At 45.5% G+C, this 18,677-nt stretch overlaps 1 protein-coding gene across 4 annotated transcripts in view; it reads left to right on the forward strand.

The window, feature by feature from the left end:
* Positions 1–18,677, forward strand: part of LOC135375593 (Fanconi anemia group D2 protein-like) — a 339,045-nt gene that overhangs the window by 70,014 nt on the left and 250,354 nt on the right. The window lies entirely within an intron of this gene.

Consider the following 18,677-nt stretch of genomic DNA (forward strand, 5'->3'; position numbering starts at 1 on the left):
ACCCGCAGGTGGGTCCATAGCGATGTTTTCCGCTCAAAGATGGCGGACACAGGGGCTGGGCATGCGCATACGCGTTGTCGGAAAAGGTCCATTAAGGGAGCTAAAGAAAATAAGTAGGCCATGGAAGGATCAACCGAAGAATCCTGTAGTTATTCCGTATGTGCATTGGCACTCCCATCAGCTCAAGAAGGGTTCCAGTGGCTTTTAAAAATACCTTGAAGCTCGCCTTCATCAGTAGACCTCCCCATGTGGTCTGTGCTACAGCTCACAGGAACCCCTTCGTGCTGTGCAAAAAACATGTGGTCTATGGATTTTGTTCTTTTGTGGTAGAAGTAACGTAGGTCAAATGAGGAGGTGCATAGACAACAGACTCGGGGAGTGGAACGTCAACATCAAGGGCAATGCTATCTCTGGCCATCTAGGGTTAAGCATGCAATGTTGTGAATGTGCCCCTGTATTTGAACTTATTTATTTATTTGTTTTACCCCAAGGGCCTTTACAAGCATTACATGGGGCTGGGAAAGAAACAGTTGCAATTGCAGTACAGTTATAGTGGAACAGTTAAAAACAGTGATAACAGTATATAAAATACAGTGAATATTTTGCTTTTGCTATATGAGAGTTAGTACACCATTGAGCAACACGAACATACTTAATACACTTTGCAAGTACTCTAAAAAACAAAAACAAACAAAAATCAGTTTAGCGGGCGTATGATGTTTATAAATGACTGGTGGTCGTGAGTATTGAGTATGTGTTCTGGGAGGGGAGGGGGATTTATTGGCAGAAAAAAAAGGAGAAAGGTCAGCCATGCAGCATGCCGGCTTGCATTTCACTAAACAGAAAAAGAAATAAAACAAAAAAAGGACATATAGAAATAAATAAAGAAAAAAGAAAAAAATGAAAAAGAAACCCGGCTCACAGGGAGCCCGTATCACGCAGAAAGTGGACCACCGCTTTTGTGACACTCCACTGGCTAGCTCGCTTTACGGGTCCAAGGCGTGTTGAGCGGGAAACGTCTGTCCCTCTGTGCACCCAAGCTCTGAGGGGTGTTGCCAGATCATGGCCCGATGATGATGGTGACGCTGACAGTGGAGGAGGTGATGGGAGATATTGTCTTCTACTGCGCAGCAGGGGCAAGTGGAAGATGCGACGCGGCCCATTTTGAACAGGAGTGAACGGGTGAGGACAACATTTAGCCGAAGACAATGTAGAAGGGACTCTTCTTCGTGGGTACAACGGCAGCCGATGACAAACTTCAGTATCAATGGACTGCAGGAATGCATGAGGTCGGATAGAGTCTACAACAAACTCGCGGGGTCCTGGCGACATGCAGACACTGGGCGCGGCAGTAGGGGCATCGGCATAAACGCATCAAGCACGTCACATCTCACCGCCGCGTCAGCACAGATGTTTCTGCGTAGCCCTGTGTACCAGGGTACCCACTGAAGGCAGATACGGTGACCGACCGTGGAGAGGTGGGAGTACTCCTGAAGTACCATGATACGCAGATCACTCACGACGCACATGTGGTATGCTGACAGGAGTGCCAAAGATGCCTTGCTGTCTGAGGATGACCCACACATCAGGCACAGATCCAGCAATATGCCGCAGACCGAGCAGCTCTACATGGAGGACACTGTGTAGGGAAGTCGAAGGGCGAGGTCATGGTTTTCCTGCGAGACGTAGAAAGCCGCTGCTGATGATTCATTCGCTACCGACCCATCAGTATAGCATATATGTATGGCCCGACAGTATGGCGCGGGTCTGCGGAGCTGAGCTGCCGAGCTGAGATGCTCGAGCGCGAGCTGGCGGGCTACTGCCACAGGCACATCGTTCTTCCTCTGGGGTCGGGGATACTTCGGACATCGGGTCTGGCAAGTGTTCACATCGCCGGGCGTACGAGGGCAGGGAGAACTGTGCAGGGACGGACCCTTTGAGGCGAATGAAAGCACGACCAAAGTCAGAGTCTAGGCAGTCTTCGTCGACGTGGCGAAGGTAGTGAAGAGGGTGCCGAGTAAGGTACCGTGTGAGAACGCGGAGGTTTGCGGCAGAACATCAATCGGCGGTGTGCGTGCCTCGGCTAGGACAGAGTATGTCTCGGTGGTTGAAGGGACTCCCAAGCAGACACGGAAGCTCCTGGCTTGGTTCAACAGGAGATCTCGATTTCTGCTTCGGCTGAGGCCATGCAAGATGGAAGGCTATACTGGATAGAACCCAGCACGAGGAATTGGCGGACATGACGGAGGTCAGAGAAGGACGGGCCCCATCACGAACCAGCGGGAAAACGAAGAACCGCCATGTAGCTGTTGATCTTGGTGGTAAGCGTCTTAATGTGGCGAGACCAGGAAAGGTCACGGTCGAGTACCATGCCCAGATACTTGCAGTACGGGACAAATGGCAAGGGTTAACCTTCAATGACAAGCAGGAGCCTCTTGAATGGTCGATGAGTGAACACCATGGCCACGGTCTTGCTGGGTGAAACGGAGACGCTTCGGTCGGCGAGATACGCGACGATAATATCTAAACTTCCCTGCAGTCGATGCTGAATGGTGTTGCGGTGAGTGGCAGTTGTCCATAAGTAGATGTCGTCGGCATATAGCGTGAGACGCGTGTGGTGGGGCAGCAGTGCAGGAAGAGAGGCCATGATGACATTGAAGAGCAGGGGGCTGAGCACACTTCCTTGCGGAATGCCGCGGCTAACAGGGTGAGGGTTAGTGTACCCTCAGTGGTCCGAACAAACAAGAAGCGGTCACTCAGGAAGTCGAAAGAAGGGGAGCGCCTCCGATACCAGTTTCTTGCAGGGTCGCAATGATGGCACTATGGAAAACGCTGTTGTACGCAAGGAATTCTCCATCAGCAACATGAAGAAAACAGTGGTATCTAGTCATTCTGTGAGGAAAAGGCATCTGTCTGCAGTGAAAGCAGTTGGGGCTGCCTCCCCGCCAAGCCCTGTGCCGTTCTTCAAGACAGCAACGAATGCGACCTCAACAAGTGGGCCTGTCAGCCTTCATTCGATATCTGCCGCACCGGTCGTAAGAACCACCCTAGCTGGCTTCTTGCTGAAAGAAAGAAGTCACAAAAGCTGAAATTCTTGGGTGCATGAATGCCATAACACCGCGCACCTCTTTTCGCTCTGCCATCGTGTGAAATTACTGTAGAACAAACAGACAAAAGAAATCTCTACAGATCTTCTGTTCTCCAAACAGAAGAAATACCTACACGTGTTCCTCATTCATGCCAAGTGCCTTTTCACGGGTTTTCTCGCTGACCACAGCCAGCCGCGGAGCACGAGCAGCGACGTGTGACCGCTGTTCCCAAAATGTGATGAAGCGAAGCACCACTGGTGTGGACGGACAAAGACCACTGCCATCATCAGTGAAATGGCGCCGCGCAATATGCAATGTTGGAGAGCCTGAGACAACACGTTTTTGCAACTGCGGTTGATGGAAGCAGCCATAGTGCGTCGCAGCCTCACCCAATAGTGGCTACTTATGACGTAAAGGAATCGCGTTCAAGGCGGCAAGGTACATAAAAAGGAGGGAACTATCTAATAAAAAATACTGGAACACAATATAGGTAAGACGAGATACAATAAGTACAGTCGCCGTCCGATTTTTCGGACTCTGCGGGGATCGCGCAAAAGTCCGAATACAGTCGCCGACCGATTTTTCGGACATGCTCGATTATTCGGACTCGTTCGCGGAACGGCCGCGGGTCGCATAGAGGTGATGTATCAGAACGTCCAAATTTTCGGACGCCGTGCAGCTCCGTCGCTCAATATTTCGGACTTGTTTGCCCAACCCGCGAATTTCATGGGGTGACGGAAAACACTGGTATCATCTGAAATTCGTATCAAAAGAAATCAACCAACTAAAATATTGAGGCAAAAAAATAGGCAGTGATGATTGTTGATTTCACATTGCTCTGAGTAGAAGAGGTCTGTCGTAGCGCTTTTGCGTCTTCGTTTTCGGCCAACGGCCCAGCACGTGCTGTCCGCCCGCGAGTCGCGCGACAGCGCTGTAAAGCGAGCTTCACCTAAAGCACGCATACGTTAGGTGAAGCCGACTTGCGGACTTGATGACGGCGGTGTCTCTGTTAGTGTACTTACAGTGACGAAATGTCGCTTCGGGAGATAGAAGCTGATGTTATCAGGCAGAGCTGGAAGCGCGTTAGGAAAGCATCGATAAATTTTTCCAGCCTACTAGGGCTTAGTAAAGTTTATTTTGAAACGAAATTCGTTTTTTCGGACTGCTGGATTTTTCGGACTGTTACGCGATCCCCGCCGAGTCCGAAAAGTCGGACGGCGACTGTAATCGAGCAGTCCGAAAAAACGAATTTCGCTTAAATAAACTTTACTAAGCCCTAGTCGTCTGGAAAAATTTGTCGATGCTTTCCTAACGCGCTTCCAGCTCTGCCTGATAACATCAGCTTCTATTTCCCGAAGCGACATTTCGTCAATGTACACTGTCGGAGGCACCGTCGTCATCAAGTCCGCAAGTTGGCTTCACCTAACGCATGCAGGCTTTAGGTGAAGCTCGCTTTACAGCGCGACTCGCGGGCGGACAGCACGTGCTGGGCCGTTGGCCGAAAACGAAGGCTCAAAAGCGCTACGACAGACCTCTTCTACTCAGAGGAATGGAGAATGAACAATCATCACCGCCTATTTTTTTGCTTCAATATTTTAGTTGGTTGATTTCCTTTGATACGAATTTCAGATGATACCAATATTTTCCATCACCCCAAGAGAGAAATTCGAGGGTTGGGCAAACAGAGTCCGAAATATCGAGCGACGGAGCTGCACGGTGTCCGAAATTTTGGACGTTCTTATACATCAACTCTCTGGGACCTGCGGCCGTTCTGCGAACGAGTCCGAATAATCGAGCATGTCCGAAAAATCGGTCGGCGACTGTAACTACAGTCTACATGACTATTTGCACATTACTGTGAGAACAGGAAATCTTGTACAGTACGGCAATTTGATAGTGACAGAGTAAGCTCAATTTCTTCAGTATGTATAGGCTCATATTGATAGTACACAAAGAGACAAAGAAAGCAGTCATACAAGATACGTATGAAACATTTCTGCACAGACTCAGTATCAGATATCATTGTTGAATTGCACTTGTTCCATACCACAGGTGCGAGTGCCATTTTAGGTAAACAAAGGCGTTAACGAGAAGCTGCAAGGAATAACTTGAGCTGAAACATTTCATCAAATAGGTAATAATACCGAGCATATGATGTGCTGAAAAACAAAGTGGGGGACGTGTTTGCTGAATATAAAAGTACTGTCAAAAAGCGCACCAAGGTCTCTAACTACAGTGTTCCTACATATTGTAGAGATTTGCCAACATGTAATTTTATGGTTTCCTTTTCATATGAAACTAAAATTCTATTTTAGTTTTACGTGAAAAAGAAACTGCAGTCACGTTAGAACGATTTATATGAAGAAAGTTGTCAGAGCATCAGTTAGCATCAGGATTGATGTAATCTTGAAGTCTGGCACAGTCATCTTTAGATTCAACACCGTGAAAGTGCTCTAGGTCATTGTCATAAAGAAGGTAATTAGAAGGCAGTATGTACTTGCAAATATTGTTTACATAAATATTGAACAACAGGGGCCCCAGCACAGAGCCGTAAGGTACGCCGGATTGACTTGTGTACAGTAGGTAGAAGGTACTACTGGATGCATATACATACTAGTTGTAGTGATCAGATAGATAAGATGCCAACCAAGAGCATAAAGACGAAGGTAAACCGATATTTAAGTTTACACAAGAAAGTGGTGAACAAGGTCAGAGGCCTTACTCAAGTCAAAAGAAATGGTATCACCTGATTTAGGGCATTTACAGTCGAGCCCATTTATTAGGATCTTCGATAGAACAATAGCTCCGATATTGCGATCGAATTGCTGGTTCCCGTCAGCTCTCCCATTGAACTACATGTAAACAAAACATCGATATAACGATCGCCGCGAAACCGCTTGCTGGCATATAGCGATTGGAATTCTCCCGGTAGCGGGTAAAACGCGTGAAAATTAGAAAGCAAGATTGTACAATTTCACTGAAAGCAAATTATATTGGCATTTTCAAGGGCCTTCGCCTCCGTGCGCGCCAAAGTGAGAACGCAGTGCGTTTATCCGCGGGGATTGGATGCGTGTGTTGCAATGCATGCGACTTCGAAAGGGCAAAAGGAGCTCGCGCGAAGTAGAGAATGTTGTCCCGTCTCCACATCGTTCTCTCGTCTTCAAGCTTTTTTTTGTTGTTTTGCTGCGTGCTTGCTACGATGGTTTCCGCGGCTCCGAGACGTTTTTTGACGAGGAACGACGCATGGCTCGACCCGAAGTTGCATGTGCTTCGTACTGGTGCAAAACCGTATTGTGAAGTACTGGTGCTTTGAAAACGTGTATAGGAGATATGCGAAAGAGTGCCATCTATCAAGTGCGCCGCTCCTGACCGCCATGGCTAGGGATCTCTCGCGAGCTGTAGTGCGGCTAGGGGAGGTTCCGCTAAAAAGGAATCCACTGCCGCAATATTTTATGCACGACTCCTCGGTGGAGTACAGAACATTTCGGAAGAATGTACGAATGATAAACTGTTCGGAACTCTAGTCTCAGCAGCAGAAATAGTCCTACAGTTTCGCGGGTGATTCCATTTTCAGCTTCCATTTCAGCTTGAGATCTCACATGTCATTTATCATCAACGTTCGGCATTGGCATTTACTTTGTTTACTGCAATACTTCACTTTTTAGTTTTAGTAGCTATTGTGTTGCTAAGATTAAATGAGATACTGGTCTTATAATTGGGGAATATTTTGATGGAAGAGTTTTTCATACCATTTGCCGCAGTGTGCCGAGCAATCTCTTCCCTAATGTTTAGAGATTCTTGGAACCACACCACGGTTGTAGTGCTGCTGCATTTGGTAGTTGTGATATACAATTACCTGTTTTAACGAATGGTACTTACCTGAAGTTCAATTATATGAAGTATCCAGAAGCATTTACTATCATGTTTCACATAGCATTTCCCTCATGTTTCCGCTATGTACAGCCGTTTCAAAGATTTGAGAAAGCAACCCTGTTCTGCCTCACCCTCTCCCCTTCTTCGTCCCACTTTGCCGTCTGACTCTTGGCGAAGAGCCGTAAGTCACAGATCGTCAGGGGAGAGACACACGACTCAAAGGTTGAAGCTTAAAAAATTTTATTATGTGTTCAGATCTGGTTAGTTCCTGGGAGCTTGGTGTGGCCGTGCATTGCCTCGAAAGGTAGAGGTAGCTGTAAAGTATGAACCCCAAAACATTAATGACAATAAAGGGCAGGATGAAGGGTGGGAATGTTCCCATGATAGTAAGTGCTTCCGGATAATTCATATAATTCCAGCATCAACTTCAGGTAAGTACCATTCGTTAAAACTGGTAATTATATATTGGTATCCTCCAGCACTTACTATCATGTTTCACATAGCATATTCAACGCTTAGCTCAGCACTTGAGAGGCAAAGTTTGTGGTCGTGCACGTCCTGTGATAGAAGCGCCGAAAGGTAGATTCAGATGACCAGTCCACTGCTTTCAAAATCTCGGCAATCGGTACACCATTCTGCATGGCTGTAGAAGTAGAGGCACCACGTGTGGAATGGGCAGAGAAATGTCGTGTGTCTATACCTGCTGCCTTAAGAACTCGCTTCAACCATTGAGCAATTGTGTCCCTAGAGGCTGCCCTGTGGGGTTTACGTGTAGAAATTAAGAGCTGGGGCGTTGTGCCTCTGAGAGGTTTTGTCAAATCCAAGTATCTTTGAAGCAGGGGTCGGAACCGGAACTGAACCGTAACCGAAAACCGCAAAAAAACGTTATTTCTTGCCGAACCGAATCGTAAAAATTTTTTCTCTCTTCTTGAACGAACCAGAACTGAACCGAAAAAATATGATGGGGTAACCGGTTCGCGAGATGGTAAAAACGCCTATACCTTTCCTCTCGGCTGCCGCACATAAGCTCTCTGCATCACTCAGAATCTTGCCGAATTTATAGAACAGACAAATTAATAAACTAAGAACTGGTTAGTCCATGTACCTCCTACAGCTTCACCTCCAAAAGGTTAACGACATCCCTGTACATTTTTGTAACTCGAGGTGTAAAAAAAGATGTGCTACACGACAGCTACATGTTGTATTATTGCCTCGGCGGCTTCCTTTCATTCAACACCGCAGTGTGAAGGCGACGTAAATTTTAATAGTTCACAGTGACATCCACAAGCAACGCAGATCTCTAGCGACGAAGGGAAAGCGGCTGGCGTGTGGTCCAGAGCAAGGTGGAAGGGAACACAGGAGTGGCCTCCAGCCCTCTTTTCAACGGGGAGCGTGCTGGCCTGCGAATGGGACTCTGAGATACTCCAATCTACCACATGACCGCTTTCTTCCTTTTTTCTTGAGAAATTGGCGATAGCCTTTTGCAATGAAGTTCAATGGTACGCTGTGCGTCATTTCCCAGCACTTTTCAGTACAGGATGATCTGCTGTGAACTGCATGGTTCTGTGTCGAGGGAGTAAGATGTAGGAATGAGGAGCAAGACTGCGCTGAAACCTGATATTACCTCTCACATGTGATAGACTAATTAGCATAGATAGAGAAGTTACCCGTCAAAAAAGGAACTCGTTACGAGTTAAGTTACCGTATGAAGAATGTAACTAAGGTAATATCTCTGTTCTTCAACCTGAAATGCAACTCGCAGAAGCGAAACAAGAACTTCCAAGAACAAGTACAAGAACAAGAAGAAACAAGAAGAAACAAGAACTCTTTAGAAACAAGAACTTCCAAGTTACTTCGAACACAAAATAGCACTACGCAGCTGCTGGGCATGTGAGCAGTTGAGTTCAACGTTCAGTTGCCTGCAGAGGAGTGCAACACGCTTAGATCGTTTTCGTTTATGTCCAACAATTCGAACACTTTGTATCTTAGTCCCTGTGGGCGCACAATGGTTCAGCCTCATTTCAATGGCAGCTGTTCTTACTTTCTGAATAGAATACCGTATTGATTGAATATCATGTTTTATGGCATAAAATTCCTTCGAAGAACCGGAGCGAAAGCAAGAAAATAAGTGTACATGAATGAAAAAATAATTAAAAGTAACCTGTAACTTAGTTTAAGTTACTTTGACAAAGTTACCTGAAACAGAAACAAGTCCCTCCGAAAGTTACCACGGCGTAAAAGTACAGAGTTAAGTTACAAGTAGGGTTCCGGGTTTTATTTCTGGGGTTTACCAGAGGATATTTTTCGGAGTTTATTGGTTATCCGAAAAAAACATCTGCCAAGAGGAGTTTTTCGGATTAATCCGAATTGCTTAAAATTTCACCGGGCTATATGTTTTTCGGATTTTTTCGGATAAATCCGACAACCCGGAACTCTAGTACAGGTTACTAACAAAACGAACATAGTTACAGTAGCGATTTACCTCGAACTCTGCTGATTAGTTCAGCAGACGTAAACCGGTTCGAACTAATAAATATCAGTTCAAACCTTTATTTTGGCTACGCTGAACCCGAACCCGAACTGAACCGATAACCTTGAACCGGAACTTGAACCGAACTCCAAAAATAATGGTTCCGAGCCCTGCTTTGAAGGCAAGACACTGGACAGAGAAGTTCCTTCGGAGGCAGAGAAGGAACGAGCATAGAGCCACAATGGTGACCTGGTCGTGAGGTCTTCCTGACCCCCATTAGGGCCAAGATCCAACCGTCCTACGATTTAGACAGAATTTGAGTTGACAGCAGACCTAGGTCTACTGATCTACCTGCAGTGGCCAAGAGCATGCACAGCTTATAAGACAACATAGTTAGAGCCAGGTTCGAGTTGTTACCCAACAACCGCAAGTAGGCCGTGACTTGTGATACTGGCCAGAGTTCAGCATACCTGGTCTGAGGAGGTGAAGTGTTGAAGATACCCTTAAGTAGTTTTGAAACTACACGTTGTGTCCCCAGGTCCTGACCATCAACTGAATGGACCGACTGAGAGATAGCTGAACGATAGCATCCAATGGTTCTGTACGAGAGGCCTTCATCATGGAGAGATGCTAAGAAGTTGACAAATTCGGTTAGAGAGGGAGAAATTGGATTAAACTGCTGCCTACCACACCAGCTAGACCATCTTTTCCAACATGCCGTATAGACTGCTTTGGTGTTTGGTCGCCAGGCTGCTGAGAGGAGAGTGGCAGCTGACTGCGAAAATTGACTTGGTGGGAGGGGGGTCGCTGGATACCCTCCAAGCTGCTAACCGAAGACCATCTCTCAAAATGAAGGTGTGTCCAGCGTTTGCTCTGTTCAGTAGCAGATTGGAAGAGTGGTGGAGGAGTCGTTGAAAATCGACTGCGGAGTGGAGGAGGGTCAGGTACCAGGGCTGTGTTGGCCAAACTGGGGTGATCAAACACAAGATGAGTTGATAGGATTGGAGTTTCTGAAGGCAGCATCCTATCAGGACAAGAGGTGGGAATGTGTACTTGGACGTCCCACTCCAGTACTTTGTAAAGGCGTCCACTCCACTCAACAGTGGGTCTGGCTTCCAGCTGTAAAAGATTGGCAGTTGGTAATTTGTGGGGTCTGCAAACAGGTCCACTCCAAATGGACCCCAGAGGCGTTTGATTTGTGCAAAGACCAGAGGAAGCAGCTGCCAACTACTGCTGTCGAGGAGGTGACGAGATGCCCAATCTGCGTGGGTATTCAGCCTGCCTGGAAAGTGCTCTGCCCTGACTGAAATCCTGTGTTGGAAGCACCAAAAACAGAGGTCGCGAGCTGTAGTTGAAAGTGTTATAGATCGAGCACTGCAGAGCTTGTTGACTGCTGCTATCGCCGCCGTATTGTCCATCTGAAGTAGGACACAGCCCTGTTTGAGGTCCTTGGCAAAAGCTTGAAGGCCAAGAAAGGCTGCTTTCAGCTCGAGATCGTTGATATGCATGCTACCCTACAGGGGGCCCCACAGATTGCCAATTGTTTTCTCCCCAAAAACTGCTCCCCACCGAGATGGGGAGCTGTCTGACTGAATTATTCGAACAATCTCGTCCTCTAGCAAGTGGCGACCCTGACAACCGTGGATATTCGTCACCCACCAGGTGAGCTCCTCCAGGGCAACCTTGGATAGATGAACCTGGGAGTCCCAGGATCTGTGCAAAAGAGTGGACTTCCGAGGCATCGGAGGGCCCTGTAGTACAATGGAGCTGGAAAAACTGCTAGGACTGTTGCATTTAGCTTCCCTACTACTCGAGACAGTTGTCTGGTGGACGCCACTTTCTTCTGTAGAAGTTCCTTTATGGCATCCGACAGCAAATTCCTCTTTTCCAGAAGGAGGGATGTCTGCATGGAACATGTGTCTAGAATGAATCCGAGGAATTGGAGTGACTGACACGGTACTATTTGTGATTTTGTCATGTTCACCAGAAATCCGAGGGAAGACAACATTGCCACCGCTTCCGTGGTTAATGATTGAAGGTCTGACGTGGTTTGCTGAAGGAGCAGAATATCGTCAAGATAAATCACAAGCCTTGCTCCTTTGGATCGAAAGAAGGCCACGAATGGTTTGAGAAGTTTCGTGAGTACCCTCGAGGAGAGGCCAAATGGGAGGACGTTCCATTGATACATGCACATTCGCCACTTGAAGCAAAGAAGGTGCTTGATGTGGATTGGGACCGACAAGTAGGCATCCTTTAGATCTATCCGTGTCATAAAGTCGTTCGGCAAGATTAAGGATCTCACTGTGTGCCAGCCTTCCATTTTGAAGTGCTCGTACATTTATGAAGTGGTTCAGGTGGCGGAGGTTGAGGGCCGGTCAAACCCCACAGTCTTTTTTGGGGACGAGAAACAGGGGAGGTTGAATTTTTGAGTTTTCCTACAAAATGGGACATGGCAACATTTATTGATATTGAGTGACATTAGCCGCTTACTGCACCAGTGACCGATGAGGGTGAGGTCATCTGAAGGATGAGATGATCATCTGGCGAGGAGGTGCAGTGATAAAGGACACAGTCATCGGCAAAGAGACGTATGTTTGATTGTATGGACGAAGGCAGGTCATTAATGTACAGGAGAGGTCCTAACACGGTACCCTGCGGTACACCGGAAAAGACTGGGTGGGCATCTGAGAGTACGTTATTGGCGAAGACAGACTGCGAACGGGAACTCAGGAATGCAGAAATCCAAGATGACGTCGTGGAATCAATATTAAAGCTCCGCAGCTTGGTCATTAGTCGGCCATGAGGAACCCGGTCGAAGGCACAAGAGAAATCAAGGAATATGACATCTGTCCCTGTTAATTTGAAGGATTTCTGCGGTCTCGTTTTCACACGTCGCAATCTGACCGCATAATTTGAAGAAAACTGGCCCATATCCCTCTTAAGAGGCCATACCAGTCGGGGAGCAACTCCGATTCACGATTTTCCCGATTCTAGATGGCGCCACGCTCGTCCTTATCACGCCGTTCGCCTCCGACTCCCGAAATAATCCCCATTGTGCATGGTTGACCTCGCAAGTTTAAGGCGGCCCGCTCCCTCTGCGTTGTTTGTCGAGTGGTAAAGTGTCGGACTTTGCCACGAAAGGTCCGCAGTTCAATTCGAGACATTCACGTCTTTTTGCTTGTCTCCTATTGCTACATGAGTACTTTATTTTTATTTTTTCGTTCTTATATATTCATGCTACAATTATTGTTTTCACAAGTCACTACCGCCTGTACTGACTGATTATGGAATTTTTAGTTGCTCTTCGTATTGTTTTACTAGTGCATACTTACTGTATGCCGACGTACAAGTGTGATCGGATAGTACGGATGCCGGTATCTCGGAGGCTCTCAATTGGATCTACCAGCGGCTGTAAAGTAGGCTATAAACATTGCCTACACACAGCGCTTACAATGCCAGTCTGGAAAATCTGCTCGAAACGGTATTCCTTTTTTTCTGCACTTGCTTACATCATCATCATCACCACCACCGCCGCCACCGCCACCGTCATCGTCATCGTCACCGTCATCGTCATCGTCGTCATTTTTTATTATTGTTATTTTTTCAAATAATGATAATTCTTATTCTTATTATTTTACTCAAGAAAGCAAATGCGTATACGAAGAGGGGAGTCAAGTCCTGTAGATCACATAAACAAAATACAGAAGCCGACACTGAAGATTTTTGTTTAAGTTTAATTTGTACAAGCTTTCGCGTGGAGGTCCACGCTTCCTCAGGTACAAAGTGAAGTGGTGACACACATAAGTATATATAGTATAGACACTGCTGTACAAAGAAAGGGAAGAGGAAAGGAGATATGGTGCCACATGTCTGTGTACAATGAATAGCTGGGCAGACGGATAAGTGACCTCTAACCGTTTAAGAACAGTAAAAGGTGTTGTTGTGAACAAAAAGGCTCGCCAACCCAGTTTCGCGGAAGGGGGGTCAGGAGTATGGGAAACGAGTGGCCCAGAATGGACAAAAGGGAAGGTTACGGATTATCTAACGGAGTACCAGACGATGACTGAAAGTGGGGATTCAAGAATTGTGCACAAATAAATATAGATATATAGCCACTAAATTATCCGCTTATGTAAATTTAGTGGCTATATATCTATATTTATTTGTGCACAATTCTTGAATCCCCACTTTCAGTCATCGTCTGGTACTCCGTTAGATAATCCGTAACCTTCCCTTTTGTCCATTCTGGGCCACTCGTTTCCCATACTCCTGACCCCCCTTCCGCGAAACTGGGTTGGCGAGCCTTTTTGTTCACAACAACACCTTTTACTGTTCTTAAACGGTTAGAGGTCACTTATCCGTCTGCCCAGCTATTCATTGTACACAGACATGTGGCACCATATCTCCTTTCCTCTTCCCTTTCTTTGTACAGCAGTGTCTATACTATATATACTTATGTGTGTCACCACTTCACTTTGTACCTGAGGAAGCGTGGACCTCCACGCGAAAGCTTGTACAAATTAAACTTAAACAAAAATCTTCAGTGTCGGCTTCTGTATTTTGTTTATGTTTTCAAGAAAGCAAACTACAAATATAATAAAACAGGCCCGTCTAAGCGGAAAAGCTTATGGCACTGGGCCTGAAGCAGTCAGCGGCATACAGTTTGACAGTACATGAACATATAAAGGTACTACATAATATCTATGATAAAGTTGCCGTAGCGCTTTTTTTAGTTTGTACTTCGATTCCAAAGAAAGACTGTCGAAGGGGAGCTCATTAAAGATACGAGGTACATAGTATTGCCTGCGACAAAGTCCATATTTTGTGTGTGAGAAATGCACAACAGGGCAGCATTCGCTAACTGGGGTCCTATATGAGGGGTCCCAAAAATGTTTTTAAAACATGCAATGTACATTGATTCTGTACATGTGTACAACATGCAATGTACCTTGATTCTGTATTCATGCAAAACTGACATTTTGATATGTATATTTCTGGTAAGTAAGCATTATCAAATATCTGAATTCATTTACAAGGCGTTTGTGCAAAAGAATTTTCAAAATTTCCGTCGTAGAACAGACTTATTATTACCCGAAAACTTCAGTAACATATTTGAAATGCTCCTTTCCTCCATGTTCTCCCTTCTTTTTCTTTCACCTTATATCCGCTCAGAAAAATGATGTCAGTCGACAACCCCAGTGACAGGGGACTCCTTTTCTTCTGGTGTACGTGTTTACAAAACCGTACAAAGGAGGTGAAGGGCGATAAAGGCTTGGGGTCGACACACGGAAACTAACCAACAAAGATATGGGAAGGTCGAGCGGCAAGGCCTTGCAGCGGGAGTCGCGATATTCCCAACACAGTCTTTCTTTTTTCTTTTTTTTTTTTCCTGAACGCCAAGAGGAACGATTCAACAAAAAATAAAAGGACACATTGTAGAAAAATAATAACTATGGTCACCTGACAACATAACAGGTTCTTGTTTGAGTGTGGCAAAAAAGTACAGTTCGGCCTCCTTATTATGTGGGACAGGATAATATATGCCTTCTTTTCTTTTTTTAGAATAATTTCTGAAGCGTAAATTTTTACTCCAGATTTCGTTGTGTTGGATGCTGAGGTCTCAGTTAATTCAATCTAAACTTGAAAAAAGATACGAAGGCAGAAAAAATAGGCGATGTCAAGTTGCCGGTGGTGAGTAAATCAAAAAGTGATATTAAACGGTAGGAACAACTTATTTATTTACACATGGTAAACAAGACTTTCATGCACGAGACTGCACTTCTTCAGGTTACAAAAATATATAAACATGGTACAGGCACATATATACAGTTGAAGGGGGAGTTCTGGCATGAGAAGCATCTCGCATGCCAGAACTCCCCCTGAAAAGCTGAAGAACTGGACACCATGTGAGCCAAATTTATGCGTATTTTAGGAAATTTACTATTCTTGAAGGGCAACACAGATGCAATTACAAAATTGGGGTTTCCAGAGATGAATATGAGCGCTAGTTGCCAAATGAAGGAATGATCACGGAGAAGTCGTTTCATATAATCAAAGCTCGCCCGAGATGCCAGATTTTCATCCCCGGAAAAAATGTCCCCAGGAAGAACCGTCCCCAGAGAAAAATCCCCCGGAGAAATCGTCTCCGCAAGAACGAAAGCCGTTTGATCGAACGCGGGACATTTGGTTGAAAGTCATTTGATCGAACACCGTTTGATCGAAACGGCAGCGGTCGTTTGATTGAGTTTTTTATTGCTTCGTTTGGAGCAGATGCATACCATAAACAAGATTGATCAAAAGTTTTATATGTCTGTTAATACAATACAGTGAAACCCGCGTATAACGATACTGACGGTAATCGCGAATTCCATCGTTATACGGGGTACATCGTTAAACGAGGGCTGACCTTAATAGCGCATCCCCGAAAAGTCGCGCGCCACCCTGCGTGTAGCAAAACAAAAAGAAACAGATGCCAAGAAAAAACGCGAAGCTGTGTGACATCACGCTGGCCTGGGAAAACAGCGACCAGAACTCGTGGAGAGAATCAGGGAACATATCGGACATCTTCTGGCAACACTACACGTCACCATTCCGCAAGTCGGCTTCACCTAGCGCCTGCGTGCTTTAGGAGAAGCTTGCTTTAGAACACTGTCGCGCGACTCGCGGGTTTAATTCTTTTGATGCGAATTTCGGATGATACGAATTCTTTCCGCTACCCCGTGAGATTTGTATAATCGAGATTGTACTGTATCTTATCGCGGTGAAAATCGCCGCGAGGTTACGCGCACGAGACAGCGTCCCACATCGCTATACGAGTACTCGGAACCGCGGCCTCCATCGCTGTACGCGGGTCGTTTCCCCATAGCAACAATGTATATTTTGACGGTAAAATCATGAACCATCGTTTTACGAGGGATATCGTTATACGCGATATCGCTATCCACGAGTTTTACTGTATCTGTATTTTATACTATGGCGAAATTTCCTTCTTAGCATTTATACTTCGAGTGCCTTTCGTGCACATATCACTATCCCATTTCGGATCCCAGCAATGAAAAGGGTGCCCAGAAGAAGCACAGACTATTGGCTGCTCCCAACTTGAAGACATTTTCTTCGGTATGTGTCCTACAGCTACGCGGGATACTTCCGCATTGTTCTATTCAATTCAATTCAATTCTATTCAATTTTATTTCCTTTCGGGTGGGAGAGAGTAAAAAGCCAGATGGCTATACTGTTCGTGAATGACCAATAAAACCTTTCTGCAAATGACCAGTGGTCTCCCCTCTTTAGCTGCAAAAGCAAGAAGCAAACAAAAAAGGAGAAGACACTGATTGCCTCATGCTCCGTATGTTCGAATCAAAAGTTACAGAAAAAGAGGTGCTAAGGACACGCTGCGAGCGTCGATCAACCGGCTTGCGACCGAACGGCTTGCGACCAAGCGGTCTTCGATCAAACGCCTTCTCCAAACAGCTTAGGATTTCGGAATAATTCCTTGAACTCCATCTTTATGTATAAATGTACATGATAAAATGAAAGGAACTCGACGCGCAACGAGGTCTCAGAGCACGATTCCCGTCTCATAACGCTCTGATTATTACCCGGAAACTTCAGTACTATATGTTTAGACACTCCTTGGTTTTCACAGGGTACTTCACATTACACCAGACCTTTCGTTCAGCGTAGACACTAGTTCAGCGGAGAATCCCCAGTGACCCGGAGCTTTTCCTTATCTTCCTTAGAAGGCCTCCCTTTGTGCGCCGTGCAAAGACAGACGGGTACAGGTTTTGGGTCATCCAACGTGCAACTAGCAAGGATTGTCGAAAGATGGAAAATCCAGGGAACCGGTCTCGAAAAATAGGCCGTATCTCAAAATAACGTGATCGAAGTCCCCGTTGAAAAATAAACTACTGTAAATAAATGTTATCTGGCTATTTCTGCGTATGCATATATTATACACCGCCTTGCTTTATTCTGTATACTGGTGGCAGTACAGAAGCTTGTAGCAACATTGCGGCGCGCGTTATGCACCGGTGCGCGTTATACATGGAAGTTTTTTCAAATTCGGCTCATTTTTAGGGGTGCGCGTAATACACGAGTGCGCGTTATACACAGGAAAATACGGTACTGTAAATAAATGTTATCTGGCTTTTTCTGCGCGGAAAATGCCAAAGCCCACTAAGACTAACCTGAACATGAAAATGCAAACACCGAACTTTTACTAACCTAATAATCAACTAACTAACGTGCTGTTCCGTCGCGTCCATTTCATTTATCTATTATTTCTTAATTTTATTTATTTATTTATTTATTTATGTATTTTTGGAATAGCAAGCCGACGTCCCGTTTGATTGACCTTTAGCCCGTTTTTTTTTTTCCTTTTGGTCTAATAAATATACCCCCCCTCCCCCGTCGCTGTCGTTGGTTGTCGTTGGTTTTCCTTGCTTCACGAACGTGAATTTGGGTTCCGGAAAAGACTGTTGCTCATTGCGTAGGCGGAAATTAGCAGCGGTCGCTTGATCGATTTTTCTTATTGGTTCACGTGGAGAGTTCATGAAAATAAATAAATAAAATAATAAAGATAAAAATAAAAATAAATCGATCAATAAAAGAAAGAAAGAGAAACAACAAATAAAGCAGCAGTTCTAAGCGCCGTTATCCTAAGAAACATTTATCTGTGTGTAATCCGCTTGCTGGCTGTTTCAACATTACGAACATTACAGGGCAGTCCTGTTGAACGTTACTGGAATGTTTGTGAAGTTGGCCTTCCACTAACCGTAAATACGAGAGATTCTCGTTAGCCGTATGAGGCAGTTGACTGAGTAAGCACAAACCCGAAACGGCTGTGATGTTCGTGAATGACAAAGGTCTGCAGATAACCAGTGGTCTCCCTTCTTTAGCTGAAAAAAAAAAAAAAAAAAGAAGCAAGAAACAAACAAACAAACAAAAAAGGAGAGGACTCTGATTGCCTCATGCTTCATATGCTTGGGGAGCCGGAAAAAAAGTCCCCGGAAAAAACGTCCACGGAAAGAATGTCCCCGGGAAAAGTGTCCCCTGTGGAGAGGCTACCGGGAGCTCTCGAAAGAAACAAAATAAGGGCGTTGAGGTTAGGATCGCATGGTATTTAGAAGGCAGTTTGTTGCACGGCACTTTATTCACTCTCGTAACTTACCCTATTCCACCCACAGTTGTAGGTATGTAGTTGAATTTTAAATACCTCATGATCAAAACGTCGGTGCATTGTTTTG

The sequence above is a fragment of the Ornithodoros turicata genome, unplaced genomic scaffold (genome assembly GCF_037126465.1).
Source record: "Ornithodoros turicata isolate Travis unplaced genomic scaffold, ASM3712646v1 ctg00000903.1, whole genome shotgun sequence".
Lineage (NCBI taxonomy): Eukaryota > Metazoa > Arthropoda > Arachnida > Ixodida > Argasidae > Ornithodoros > Ornithodoros turicata.